The sequence below is a fragment of the Cervus canadensis genome, chromosome 25, assembly GCF_019320065.1.
Source record: "Cervus canadensis isolate Bull #8, Minnesota chromosome 25, ASM1932006v1, whole genome shotgun sequence".
Taxonomy (NCBI): domain Eukaryota; kingdom Metazoa; phylum Chordata; class Mammalia; order Artiodactyla; family Cervidae; genus Cervus; species Cervus canadensis.
Window position 1 is genome coordinate 37715321 of NC_057410.1, and position 13915 is coordinate 37729235.

At 37.8% G+C, this 13915-nt stretch overlaps 1 non-coding gene across 1 annotated transcript; it reads right to left on the bottom strand.

The window, feature by feature from the left end:
- Positions 1–643: 643 nt before the first annotated feature.
- Positions 644–765, bottom strand: LOC122427880. Its single transcript, XR_006265578.1, has one exon. It is a non-coding gene; the product is annotated as a small nucleolar RNA SNORA26 (small nucleolar RNA).
- Positions 766–13915: the final 13150 nt, after the last annotated feature.

Consider the following 13915-nt stretch of genomic DNA (forward strand, 5'->3'; position numbering starts at 1 on the left):
GTCATCATTCAGCTGTGAGTCCAATTTCTTCACGCTCCGTCTATTGGTTTCTAAGAGAATAAGGCCCAATGTGCAAAGGTTTAACTAAGCCTTTGCTTACATCTTCCTTGCCACTAACCCTTTGGCCACAGCATGTCACTTGACAATACCCAGATTTCATGTGGGAAGAGTCCATATGGGAACATGGATACTGCAAAGCATGGTTCATTAGAAAGCACCACTGTTTAAGTCTACTATGGGTGGTGCTTGTTTAAATCTTTCTATTCTCAGTGACTGCATTGAACTGAATACACAAAATGTCACTGAGCTGTTCTGGAGCAGCTTAGTTCTGGTCAGTTCTAATAAATTTTTAGTGGTTAGAACAATGTCCACTGATAGGCTTTGTCCACCAATGTCTATTCAGAGAACCTTAAATAAATGAGATACTAGCAATGAAGTTCTCCATGGTGATTGGATAGTTGTTGAAATGTTACATAGATGGCTTGTCTGGAATTGGTAATGAGGGCTTTGATCTTCACCTTTTATTTTTATTATTTATTTATTTACTTTTTATTATCAAACCACAGGTCAAATTTAAATTTAATGACTTTGATATTAACTATACACATACTAGTAAGTGCTAAGACTTAACATCTTCCAGTTCACTTGTGACTCCAGACAGGATCCAGAGAGGAGTTCTAAAAATCTCTTCTCTGGGTTTTTGGAGACTTTCTTTACCCTCCTGTGTTAGCCTCTTAAGGCACTGCATCAGCCTTAAAAGGGCACTGGAAAGGGCGATGATCTTCACCTTTTAGAGTTCATAATTCTGAGTGTCTATTGAAAACTAATGTTACAAACACTCTATTCTATAGATGATGCAAGAGTATCTGTTTAAAGTCAGACAAACTTGTATTAAAAGAACAACTGTACCATTTACTAGATATATTAAGAGGCCAGCTCACTCCACCCCTTTGCCTTAACTTTTTCATCTGGTAAGTGGAAATAACAACACATACTTTTTCAGTGTTGCCATGACAAATAGCATAAGGTATATACAAAGTAACTGGAAAGAAGTAGGTGCCCAATAATTGTGAGAAGACTTGGGGAGCATCCAGTCTAGTCAGGAAAATATAAAGAGCTTCAGAAATTTATTTAACACTTCGATTTAAAAATATTCTCCAAATTGGTGTTGTGGGGTCAAGATGGAGAATAGACATTGATCGGGAAATACCTGAAATAATAATATTAAAATCATCTATCATTTCAGTTTACTTGAATATAATGACTTTGAAGTTGGCTGTGTAGTCCAAATACCCCTGTAAGACTTTTCTTCCCTTTAATTTTTTAAGACATTTAATGAAAATTCCTATTTCAAAATATTAATAGAGAAGTCAAATCTTTGCTTCCTGTTACATTTATTGTCAGATAGATAAAAGTCCATACATGTTTCTGACAAGAAAAGAATACAGATGGGTAAGCCCAACCAAAAAACACCCACAGGTCTATTGTAACATCTTTCCTCAATAATATTTACTTCCTACATATTGGGTATGAAAGATAGACTTTAAAAAGTTATTTTATATTATTTCTTCAGTATCCCAAGTACATTTTTAGAGATGCTGAAAGAGAAAGGACACTAGGTTATCAACTGGGCTCATGCAGTAGTCACCTGGGCAATTCATGGGAAGATTGATGAAGAGGCTATTGCTTCAGAAGACTGGTACTACAGAGGAAAATATTGCAGAATCACTAAGCACTGCTAAGTTCAAACAGCTTAAGGGCTTTTCATGTTTGATTCCTATTCCCCTCTCTAACGCGCCTAGAGATCAACACAAAGGTGGATTGAAATGTGTTTTGGAATAAAACTCTCTTTTGCATGACTTTTCTTTCATCAGAAAACTTTGATTTATTTAACCTTTGTTTTCAGAAAAGTGCATCTTGGTTTCACATTTCCTAGGTGATGGATTTTTCTCTTTCATGAATCTGTACCATCGGGTTGTATTAGTCACACTGCATTATGTTGCACTAAATCAAGTAACACAATGTGACTATTAATGTTGTGATGTGCAAGAACATGTCTCACTCGGGACTGGGGGAAATATGATTTTCTGAAAACAGCTGTCTGTGCATTTATTCAATAAAACTTTTCACCTTGGAAGCTGCATTGTTTGCCATCTAAGCATTTTCATTGGCAATTTTGAGGTTTATTTTAAAGCTTATTTTTTTCCCTCTAGTGTCATTAAATATTCATGATTCCTTTAACGCTTTAAATAATGAAATAAGCTATGATGATGATTACAGTGAATGCCTATCACCTCAGTGTTTAGATAAATCAGAGAGAGTACGATCAGAATGTTCAAGAACAGATCTTTCCAATGGATTGATCACTGTCAATCAATAGAATTTAATATTGATCTGTCTGTTGTCCCTACATCACTCACTTCTCTAAGATGATTTATAGGAATCAGAGAAGCAGGCACCACAGGTATATTATCTCTGTCTCTAGAGCCCCTCTTTAGCCTACTCCCTCTGTTTCTCTGCTCAGCAACTTCACAGCCATTGCTCTAAGTTCATGAGACGTGAGAAAAAGAAAGAACAGTTACCCCATCAAGAAAATGTGCACAAATATTGATCCTTGATTCTATTAGGAAGGAATCTATTTATTCTAAGGCAAGAAATTGTTCCTTGGTTTCTGTTAAGAAAAAAAAGTCAATAATACTGTTTTGTTTTTGGCCTACTGAGGTATAAGATATAATGATGTTCTTAGGGCTTTATAAATGTTTAGTCATTCCCATTTCCAAGCATTTCCTTTCTTTTTTATAAGAGCAAACAATACTTCTTTGATTGCTTGAATAATATACAATCTTCATCATAATTAGGCTAACCTTGCATATTACAAATTAAAATTTTCAAATTATTAAATGAAATATGAAAAAAAGTCAAAAAAGATGAAAAACCAAAATGTTCCAAACTGTTTCTTTCTCTTTATTTTCCATTTCACTTTTTCTACTATTTAGTACTATTCATCTTATTCGACTTTCCTGGTGGCTCAGACGGTAAAGAATCTGCCTGTAATGTGGGAGCCCTGGGTTCGATCCTGGGTCAGGAAGATCCCCTGGAGAAGAGAATGGCTACCCACTCCAGTATTCTTGCCTGGAGAATTTCATGGACAGAGGAGCCTGGTGGGCTACAGTCCATGGGGTCGCAAAGAGTCAGACATGCCTGAATGACTAACACTTCAGCTCTCACTTTTCATCTTGTTGATATCTAACAGAATTGCTTTTTTATCAAGATAAAATATACACATAGTAAAGAATAAAGCAAGTATTTCAAAGGGCTTACATGTCAGATGGTGACAAGTGCTGGGGGTGGGGGGAATAAAGAATAGTGAAGTTCATAGGGAGTGCCAGGAGGTGAGATGAAGTTGATAAATTAAAACGTTAAAAATCAATAAATATATTTTCCCTTTCTCTGTTCTGAATGCACTGAAAGGTATATATACCTACATTCATACATACATGTGCTCAAAAACAAGAGAAATAGCTCCATGGGACGAAAAAGAGAGAAAATCCGTAGTTTCAAATACATAGTGGTCGCATGGTCCATAGGAAATAAAGATTTGACTCAAGAACTGAAAGAACCTCAAAGCTTGGTCAGAGGTAAGTTTAAAGCAGGTGGTTTGCATTACATCCTGAGATTTGGGGATGAAGTAAAGACAGCAATCAAGACCTGGGAGCTTGGCCTCTGCTTGCACAGAATTACCACCTAATATGTCATTACCAGTTCCACCTGGAGAGATGGACCTAAGGTGTAAGAGAACCACAAGATGGGAAAAACTTGCATGTTCAAGTGCATATCTGATGAGGATTTTAACAAAAAAATGAAAAGCATACCAGAAAACAAACCATTATATGAAGACCTACAGAGAAACTAAAAAGAATAATTAAATCTTGCGGAAATCCAACAGTGACACTATATGAAAAAAGCCTTAATGTTTAGAGGTAAAATGTCCTGAAAAAATAATAAAAGTCAAAAAACAAGAACAGATAGATGTGTGAAAGAGTGACACTCTTTGGTGAGGTGAGGTCAATAGACAAGATGAATAGCAAATTCTCTTTAGTTGAAGTGGTATATTTAACAATACAATAAAGCAAACTATAAAAAAAAACAGTATAATGAAACAGAAAATATGAAAGAGAAATTAAACAGAATACAGACTGATAAACTACAATGTATTTTTAATAATTAACATCTATATTAGAGAAGGAAATGGCAACCCACTCCAATATTGTTGCCTAGGAAATCTCATGGACACAGGAGCCTGGTGGGCTATAGTCCATGGGGTTGCAGAGTCAGAAACAACTTAGTAACTAAACAATAATATAATATATATAAAGCAATACATTTTAGGATAAAGAAATAGATAATTTATTATTTCCAGAAACTAAGTAATATAGCTCTTCAAATTAAAAATATTCAGTGAAATCGGGATACATTAAAAAGATGCACATTGAGAAAAGAAAAATACCTGTATGCTGCTGCTGCTAAGTCGCTTCAGTCATGTCCAACTCTGTGCGACCCACAGATGGCAGCTCACCAGGCTCCTCCATCCTTGGGATTCTCCAGGCAAGAATACTGGAGTGGGTTGCCATTTCCTTCTCTAATATAACATTGCTGATAATGAGAAAATCTTAAAGAGAATATTAAAATTACTTATAAAGGAAGGAAGAATCCATTGACAGAAGTCTTCTCATCCACCAAAATGTATGCATGAAAACAAAGAGCTGAAGGAAGATGACTGTCAACCTAAAATTCAATCCCCAACTAAGCCATCATTCAGGAGTGACAGTAAAATAAAAATATGCAAAAACTAAGAGTTTATTTTTCATAGACTATCTCTGAAAAACTATTAGAAGATTTACTGCAGTATAAAAGAATTGAACCAAGAAAAAAAAAGCTGGGGGTAAAATGAATGGATTAACAGTATACAAATAAAGTAATAAAATAAATGTCAAGCCCAAATATTTACTATTAGAGTAAAGGCAGTAAAACATGAACAAACTAAGATGAGGATAGAATTCTGGTTAACAGTAAAGTGTAATAAGTGTGCAGGAGAGCTCAGGGAAAAGTTAAATTCTATAAAATTTTAACTGTCCTTGCCTTATTTGGGTAGGGAGCAGAGATAATTAATTTGAGATATAGTTTACAAAGCATTTGAAGAGCATTATGTTATAAAGTAGGAGCTAATAGGAAAGACCAACCTAGATAGCATATTAAAAGGCAGAGACATTACTTTTCCAACAAAGGTCCGTCTGGTCAAGGCTATGATTTTTCCAGTGGTCATGTATGGATGTGAGAGTTGGACTGTGAAGAAAGCTGAGTGCCGAAAAATTGACGCTTTTGAACTGTGGTATTGGAGAAGACTCTTGAGAATCCCTTGGACTGCAAGGAGATCCAATCAGTCCATCCTAAAGGTGATCAGTCCTGGGTGTTCATTGGACGGACTGATGCTTAAGCTGAAACTCCGAATACTTTGGCCACCTCATGTGAAGAGTTGACTCATTAGAAGAGACCCTGATGCTGGGAGGGATTGGGGACAGGAGGAGAAGGGGACGACAGAGGATGAGATGGCTGGATGACATCACCAACTTGATGGGCATGAGTTTTAGTAAATTCCGGGAGTTGGTGATGGCCAGGCAGGCCTGGCGTGCTGTGATTCATGGGATCGCAAAGAGCGGACATGACTGAGAGACTGAACTGAACTGAATGGGGAAGAAGAGAAATTAGCTATGAATATTATTTGAACTGTTAGAGGATAGACAGAAAAACTTAAGAAAGGAGAAAAAAGAAGAAAAAGTATAATAGAAAGCACAAACTATCAGAAATAATTTTATATATGTTTAAATAGTCAATTAATATAAAGCTCACATCTTACAAACTCATTTCTTAAAAGAGAGACTTTCATAACAACTCATGATGGAATACGGTGCAGTGGTTGAAAGAAATGAATTACATCTTTACTTTTGACTGTGGAGAAATCTCAAGAAGATATTGTTGAAGGAGAAAAAAGCAAGTATAGTTATTTTACAATATGCTGCCTTAATCCAAATAGCACACACAGATAAGAATTCTTTATGCAGTCTGTTCAGCTACAGCTCATGTTTCTTGTCATGCCAATTAACACATATGACTGGTGACTAAGAAAATAATGCTGATGTTTCAGCAATTCATAAATGATTTTTCTGCAACAGATCAATATTTTGTGCTGCAATCAGACAATGGCTGATTGAAAGTGTACTGTTACAGCCAGAGACACTAGTTAGGAATGTAGTGCAGTGTTTTACCAGATATTCTTTCACTCCATGTTCTTCCCTTTGCCTCATTCTCTTGCTCATCTCTTCCTTATCTTGCCCAGTTTCTATTTCTTTTTAAAGCACCATCTTCATGTAGTCTTCTGAGCAAAGGTGTATGTAATACACCTTCTCTGAATTTTCAGAAATAAACATATGTCTCTATTCTGTTTTGGAGAACTGTTTGCAGCTACTACACAGAAGTAGTAAAAGGAAGAGAGAGCTTTCCTTAAAAGCCTATTGCTGTTGTTTAGATGCTGAGTCGTGTCCTACTCTTTGGGATCCCACGTACTGCAGTATGCCAGGCTTTCTTGTCCTTCACAGTCTCCCAGAGTTTGCTCAAACTCATGTCCACTGAGTCTTTGATATTCTTGTATTTTATATCCATTCATTCTCTATGACAAATTTTCATTTGCTTTGTTGTTGTTTGGTCACTAATTTGTGCTCAACTCTTCGTGACCCATGGACTGCAGCATGCCAGGCTCACTCCTCTGTCCTTCACTATCTCCTGGAGTTTCCTTAAATTCATGTCCACTGAATCAGTGATGCTATCTAACCATCTCATCCTCTGCTGCCCCCTTCTCCTTTTTGCCTTCAATCTTTCCCAGCATCAGGGTCTCTTCTAGTGAGTCAACTCTTCACATCAGATGGCCAGAGTATTGGAGCTTAAGCCACAGTCCTTTCAATAAATATTCAGGGTTTCTTTCCTTTGGATTACAGGTTTGATCTTCTTGCAGTCCAAGGGACTGTCAGGAGTCTTCTCCAGCACCAGAGTTGAAAAGCATCAGTTCTTTCTCACTCAGCCTTCTTTATGGCCCAACTCTAACATCCATGCATGTCTACTGGAAAAACCATAGCTTTGAATATATGGACCTTTGTTTGCAAAGTGATGTCTCTGCTTTTGAATACATTGTCTAGGTTTGTCATACTTTCCTACAAGGAGCAAACATCTTTTAATGTAATGGCTGCAGTCACTGTCCACAGTGATTTGGAGCCCAAGAAAATAAAATCTGTCACTGTTTCCAATTCTTCCCCTTCTATTTGCCATGAAGTAATGGTACCAGATGCCATGATCTTTGTTTTTTGAATGCTGAGTTTCAAGCTAGCTTTTTCACTCTCCTCTTTCACCTTCATTAAGAGGCTCTTCAGTTCCTCTTCACTTTCTTCCATTAGTGTGGTATCATCTGTATATCTGAGGTTGCTGATATTTTTCCCGGGGATCTTGATTTTAGCATGTGATTCATCCAGCCCAGTATTTTGCGTGATGTACTCTGCAAAGAAGTTAAATAAGCAGGGTGACAATATACAGCCTTGATGTACTCCTTTCCCAGTTTTGAACCAGTCCAATTTTCCATGTCCTGTACTAACTGTTGTTCTTGACCTTCATACAAGTTTCTCAGGAGGCAAGTAAGGTGGTCTGGTATTCCCATCTCTTTAAGAGTTTTCCACAGTTTGTTGTGATCTACACAGTCAAAGGCTTTAGTGTACTCAATGAACCAGAAGCAGTTGTTTTCTTGGAACTCTCTTGCTTTCTCCATGATCCAACAAATGTTGGCAATTTGACCTCTGGTTCCTCTGTCTCTCCGAAACCCAGCTTTTACATTGCTACAATGAAAGCATAGGCCATCTAGAAGTTTAAAAAATGCCTTTTGTTGTTTTGCTGGGAGAGTTAAGGATAGAAACTGTATGTTCAGTTGATTACAGGTGTGGTCTTATGAGGAAAAAGTGGCTAAGTAACATCTTCCCTGGTGGCTCAGTGGTTAGAGAATCTACCTGCAATGCAGGAGCCTTGCAAGAGATATGGGTTCAATCCCTGGGTTGGGGAGATACCCTGGAGAAAGAAATGGCAACCCACTCCAGTATTCTTGCCTGGAAAATCCCATTGACAAAGAGTCGGACACGATGAGTGACTGAACAACAACAAATTTTTCATTAATTGATACCCATCTTGATCATTGTGTTCTTCTTGAATGTAGCTTCCTAGTACTGCCTTTAAGAGAGATAACTATTAATACTGCCTAGAAGACCAACTATAAGACCTTGCCTTCATCCAGACCACTTTGCTGCTGCCTTGTAAACTCCAGTGCTATCATAAAAAGTAAGGACTCTTCATCCTGAACTCTTTCTTTGGCTTCAGGGCAAACATTTTCCATTGAAGTTACTTGAGTTTAACCTCATCCACTATCATCAATACTTGTCTCATGATAATTTACAATTCTGCTCCTGACATGAGCACTCGTGTATTCTCAGCTCCTATTAAGCTTACTCCATTCACTCTTCAATAAGTTGTTTAGACAATTACTTATTCTTAGACTAATATTAGAATAGCTATTGAATTAATGAGGCTCCGTTACATTACTGAAATAAACAGCTCAGAAATAGCAGTAGATTATGACAATCAAGGTTTATTTCTCTCTCATGTGCATTCTGTGCTTCATGTGCATTCTGAGTCAGCTGCAGGTCTGATCCAAGGCTGTGTACCACACATTGTCTTCAATTTTGGATCCAAACTAAAATAGCCTTGATCTGAGACATTGTTGACCTTATGTTTAAGATAAAATAGAAGATAGTAATAATAGAACCTTGCAAATGTTCTTAAAATTTATTCTTGGAAATGCACCATATCACTTCTAATCCCGTTTCATCAGCCTACATAAGTCTTAGGACAAAACATGGTATCGATAGCTCGGTTCAGTTCAGTACTCAGTCATGTCAGACTATTTGGAACCCCATGGACTGCAGCACATCAGGCTTTTCTGTCCATCACCAACTCCTGGAGCTTTCTCAAACTCATGTCCATCAAGTCGGTGATGCCATCCAACAATCTCATCCTCTGTTGTCCCCTTATCCTCCTGGTTTCAATCTTTCCCAGCATCAGGATATTTTCTGATGAGTCAGTTCTTCTGGTGGCCATCAGGTGGCCAAAGTATTGGAGCTTCCGCTTCAGCATCAGTCCTTTCAATGAATATTCAGGACTGATTTCCTTTAGGATGGACTGGTTGGATCTCCTTGCAGTCCAAGGGACTCTCGAGTCTTCTCCAACATCACAGTTCAAAAGCATCAATTCTTTGGCATTCAACTTTCTTTTTGGTCCAACTCTCACATCCATACATTATTATTGGAAAATCCATAGCTTTGCCTAGACAGACGTTTGTTGGCAAAGTAATGTCTCTGCTTTTTAATATGCTGTCTAGGTTGGTCATAGCTTTCCTTTCAAGGAGCAAGTGTTTTTTAATTTCATGGCTGCAGTCACCATCTGCAGTGATTTTGGAGCCCAAGAAAATAAAATCTGTCAGTGTTTCCACTGTTTTCCCATCTCTCTGCCATGAAGTGATGGGACCGGATGCTGTAATCTTCATTTTTTGAATGTTTAGCTTTAAGCCAGCTTTTTCACTCTCCTCTTTCACTTTCATCAGGAGACTCTTCAGTTCCTCTTTGCTTTCTGCCTTAAGGGTGGTGTCATCTGCATATCTGAGGTTACTGATACTTCTCCCAGCAAACTTGATTCCAGCTTGTGCTTCATCCAGTCTGGCATTTCTCATGATGCACTCTGCATAGAAGTTAAATAAGAAAGGTGATTTTACAGCCTTGGCATACTCCTTTCTCAATTTGGAACCAGGCCGTTCTTCCATGTCCAGTTTGAACTGTTGCTTGTTGACCTGCATACAGATTTCTCAGGAGGCCCATAAGATGGTCTGATATTTCCAGCTCTTGAATATTTTTCCACACAGTTTGTTGTGATCCACACAATAAAGGCTTTAGCACAGTCAGTGAAGCAGAAGTAAATGTTTTTCTGGAATTCTCTTGCTTTTTCTATGATCCAACAGATGTTGGCAATTTGTTCTCTGGTTCCTCTGCCTTTTCTAAACCCAGCTTGAACATCTAGAAGTTCTCTGTTCATGTACTGTTGAAGCCTGGCTTGAAGAATTTTGAGCATTACTTTACCAGCGTGTGAGATGAGTGCAGTTGTGCAGTAGATTGAACATTCTGTGGCATTGCCTTGCTTTGGGGTTGGAATGAAAACTGACCTTTTCCAGTCCTGTGGCCATTCCTGAGTTTTCCAAATTTGCTGGCTTGTTGAGTGCAGCACTTTCACAGCATCATCTTTTAGGATTTGAAATAATTCAGCTGGCATTCTATGACTTTCATAAACCTGGTGACTTATATAGTTTTGTTTCAAAATGTAGAGAAGTGAAATATACATTAACATCATTAAGTCCTTTAATTTTCTCCCACATAAACACAGCTGTAACCCACAGATTTAAATATCTTCAGTATGAATTTGCTTATACATGGGAATTCCTCATGAATTATGTTTTTTAATGTCCGAAACATTTACCTTGCTTCTCAAGAATCCTAAGTATTGAAGTGAATAGGTAATTGCAGTTAGCGTTAAATACCCTTAACACAGACCAGTGGTGGGGAAATAGTTGGAGAGTTGCAGATAAGGTGGAATCCGTCTCTGGGGTACAAGTTGCATGTTTACATTCGTTCTTCTTCTCAGTGGCACGCCACAAATGACGATGACAGATCTTCAAAAAACATTGTACTGTTCAAATTCTGAATAGTATGCATTCTTATATAGATGACTTGTTTTCTCTGGAGAAAATATTTTCATTGCCATTATGTTACACAATTATTTCATCATCTGACATGCATATAAAATGAAGAACAAGGACAAACGTTTTGAAGTATTATCAAAAATGTCCAGTTGGAAGTATGTAAAGTCTTCTACATAAATTTACATTTTAAAAGTATTAGTAATATATTAAAGAGGAAAATAATCCCTAAATTATAGTACTGGTATTACCATACCTAAAAGATTAGGTTGAGTTCATGCATAATTTGATAGGACAAAATTTTCTGTTCTTTTTTTGGTCAGTTATCTTTCTTATCTCTTCAGTGATACTAGACTATTTTATGAATGCTAAATTTCTCTGTACAACTTCAAGGAATCTAGATCTGATAGTCCAGTGATATTATTTCCTTTCCCTAATAAAAAATGTTGAGCTCCTACTACATGGTAGCACTTTATAATGATGGGATGCAGCAGAGAGCAAATAGTCTCTGCCCTTAGGGCTTATTCTATTTGATGGAATCAGATGATAAATTAATAGAACATTTGTCAGATTGTGATAAGAAGCCTAAAGATAGGGTAAGAAGAGAGCAGTGATAGGCAGATAGCTCTAAAAGGCAGGCTTTTACACAGATGAGTGAAGTGAGGGAGTGAGTCCTCATGACAACTGGGAGCAGAGCTCTCAAGGCTGAAGACACTGTGTAGGGTAGCCCTGAAGCAGGAGTCTGCTCCCTGTGACTTGTGTTGCTGGTGAACAAGAAGAAGGTAGAATGGGGCGGTCTTGAAGCCTTGTAGATCATAGTATTATTCCATGTGAGACAGGTAAGTCATAGAAAGATTTTGAGAAAAAGAACAGCTTTGTAAACTTTTGCATCTGTATAGAATTTATACTTTTTAAGAGAAGTTTGTAGTGGTTCACACAGGCTATGAAATACAACTTTGCCTGCATTTCAGAGAAGCCTTTCCCATAACTACTTTCTGTGGTCAAAAAGTTATCAAACTTTTGAGTTCATTTAACAAACACATAGGAGAAGGCAATGGCACCCCACTCCAGTACTCTTGCCTGGAATATCCCATGGATGGAGGAGCCTGGTAGGCTGCAGTCCATGGGGTCGCCAAGAGTCGGACAGGACTGAGTGACTTCACTTTTCACTTTCCTGCATTGGAGAAGGAAATGGCAACCCACTCCAGTGTTCTTGCCTAGAGAATCCCAAGGACGGGGGAGCCTGGTGGGCTGCCGTCTATGGGGTCGCAGGGAGTCGGACACTACTGAAGCGACTTAGCAGCAGCAGCAGCAACAAACACATAAAAGTGTTAATTTTATTGATTCAATACTTTAATGGCTAGTTTTAAAAATAGTTGGGTAAAAGAACAGCATATGAAACTGAGCTGAACAACATTTTTTATTTTTATGCTAATTGATAGTGTTGATTCAAATTCAGGGTTAGATGGAAAGACACGTCTTAGTTAGAATTCTAAATGTAAAGGAGTATTTTTAAATTTAAATTTAAAGAAGTATTTAAAGGCCAATACTTTGGCCACCTGATGCAAAGAACTGACTCATTGGAAAGGACCCTAATGCTGGGAAAGACTGAAGGCAGGAGGAGAAGGGGACGACAGAGGATGAGATGGTTGGATGGCATCACCGACTCAGTGGACATGAGTTTGAGCAAGCTTTGGGAGTTGGTGATGGACAGGGAAGCCTGGTGTGCTGCAGTCCATGGGGTCACAAAGAGTTGGACACTACTGAGCAACTGAACAGAACTGACTGAAAAGATTATTTTCACATGGCAGATATTTACTTTTGTAGTACACATTATATAGGATATGCTTGCTAATGATAGAATAGTAGTCTCTTCATCACATAATATCCTCCAGCCCCAGTGGTGGCTTAAATATCTAATTGGATTTCTCCTCATGAAGCTTATAAAGTACGAATAAAGGTGTGTATTTGTTCTGGGTGAATAATGGGCAATTTGCTGTTGGTATGCAGTGTATTATGTTCCTTATAATGTCACTCATTATTCTGTTTGATGTGTATAGCATTCTCAGATTGATATACTTAATGAGGCATTTGTCCTCCCTGTGAAGAAACTAATAAGGAAGTTTTACCCCAATGAATTATGTAGATGGAATTAAACAAATCAATTCTATTTTGGAGTAGGTATTTTCTGAATGCAAAGGAATCCTGACTCCTACTATGAGTTGATACAATGCTTTGGAAAAAATGGTGGTTTACTTCAAATCATAACCAGATAAATTAAATACACTGGGAATGCTAGTAGTGGGGTTTTATTCCTGGATCTTAAATTTGATACAGTTTTCTCCCCAGATTCTGTCTTCTAAAGGAATAATTCATGGAATCTGTAGCACTTATTGAGTGTTTTTTGTGTTGCCAGACTTTAGGGTAGTTACTAGGTTACTGCTCATTCAAAGATAATTAGGCATCTAGTTTGTTCTTAGGTCATATTTATCTGAGGAAAAGTGCATATAGCTAACTAAGAGGTGCAATAGCCAGCAGGGTTTGCAGCTAGACTATGTAACAACTTGTGTTAATGAGAACCCCTCACCTTTTCTAAGATGTGTAAATTAAAACAGACTCTCCCTCTAGTAGAGAGCAAAGCTAGTCCCATTAGTAGATGGCTCAGAAAACTAATGACATTTTATGGAGTACCAAAAAGGCACCCTCCCATCTGCCACCCCATGCTTTTTTATTTTCTCCTGCAGGTTGCCTCCTTATGCTAGGACACAAGGCATAGCAAGAGGAGTACTGGTTGTATTTATGGTGTCCTTCTCTCCCCTGGGTAATTTTGTGCAGTGCACAAACTGCACAACTACACATAACAGCCCCACAGTTAGTAATTCTCATAGTAGAAATCCTAGGCAGACAGTTATGCAAGACAGAAATCGGGGAAGATTCCTCACAGGGTGGGATATTTGAATATTGAACGTAAGAGCTAGAAGGAAATTTTTGACAACCACTGAAGAGATAGGCAAACTCAGTAAGAAC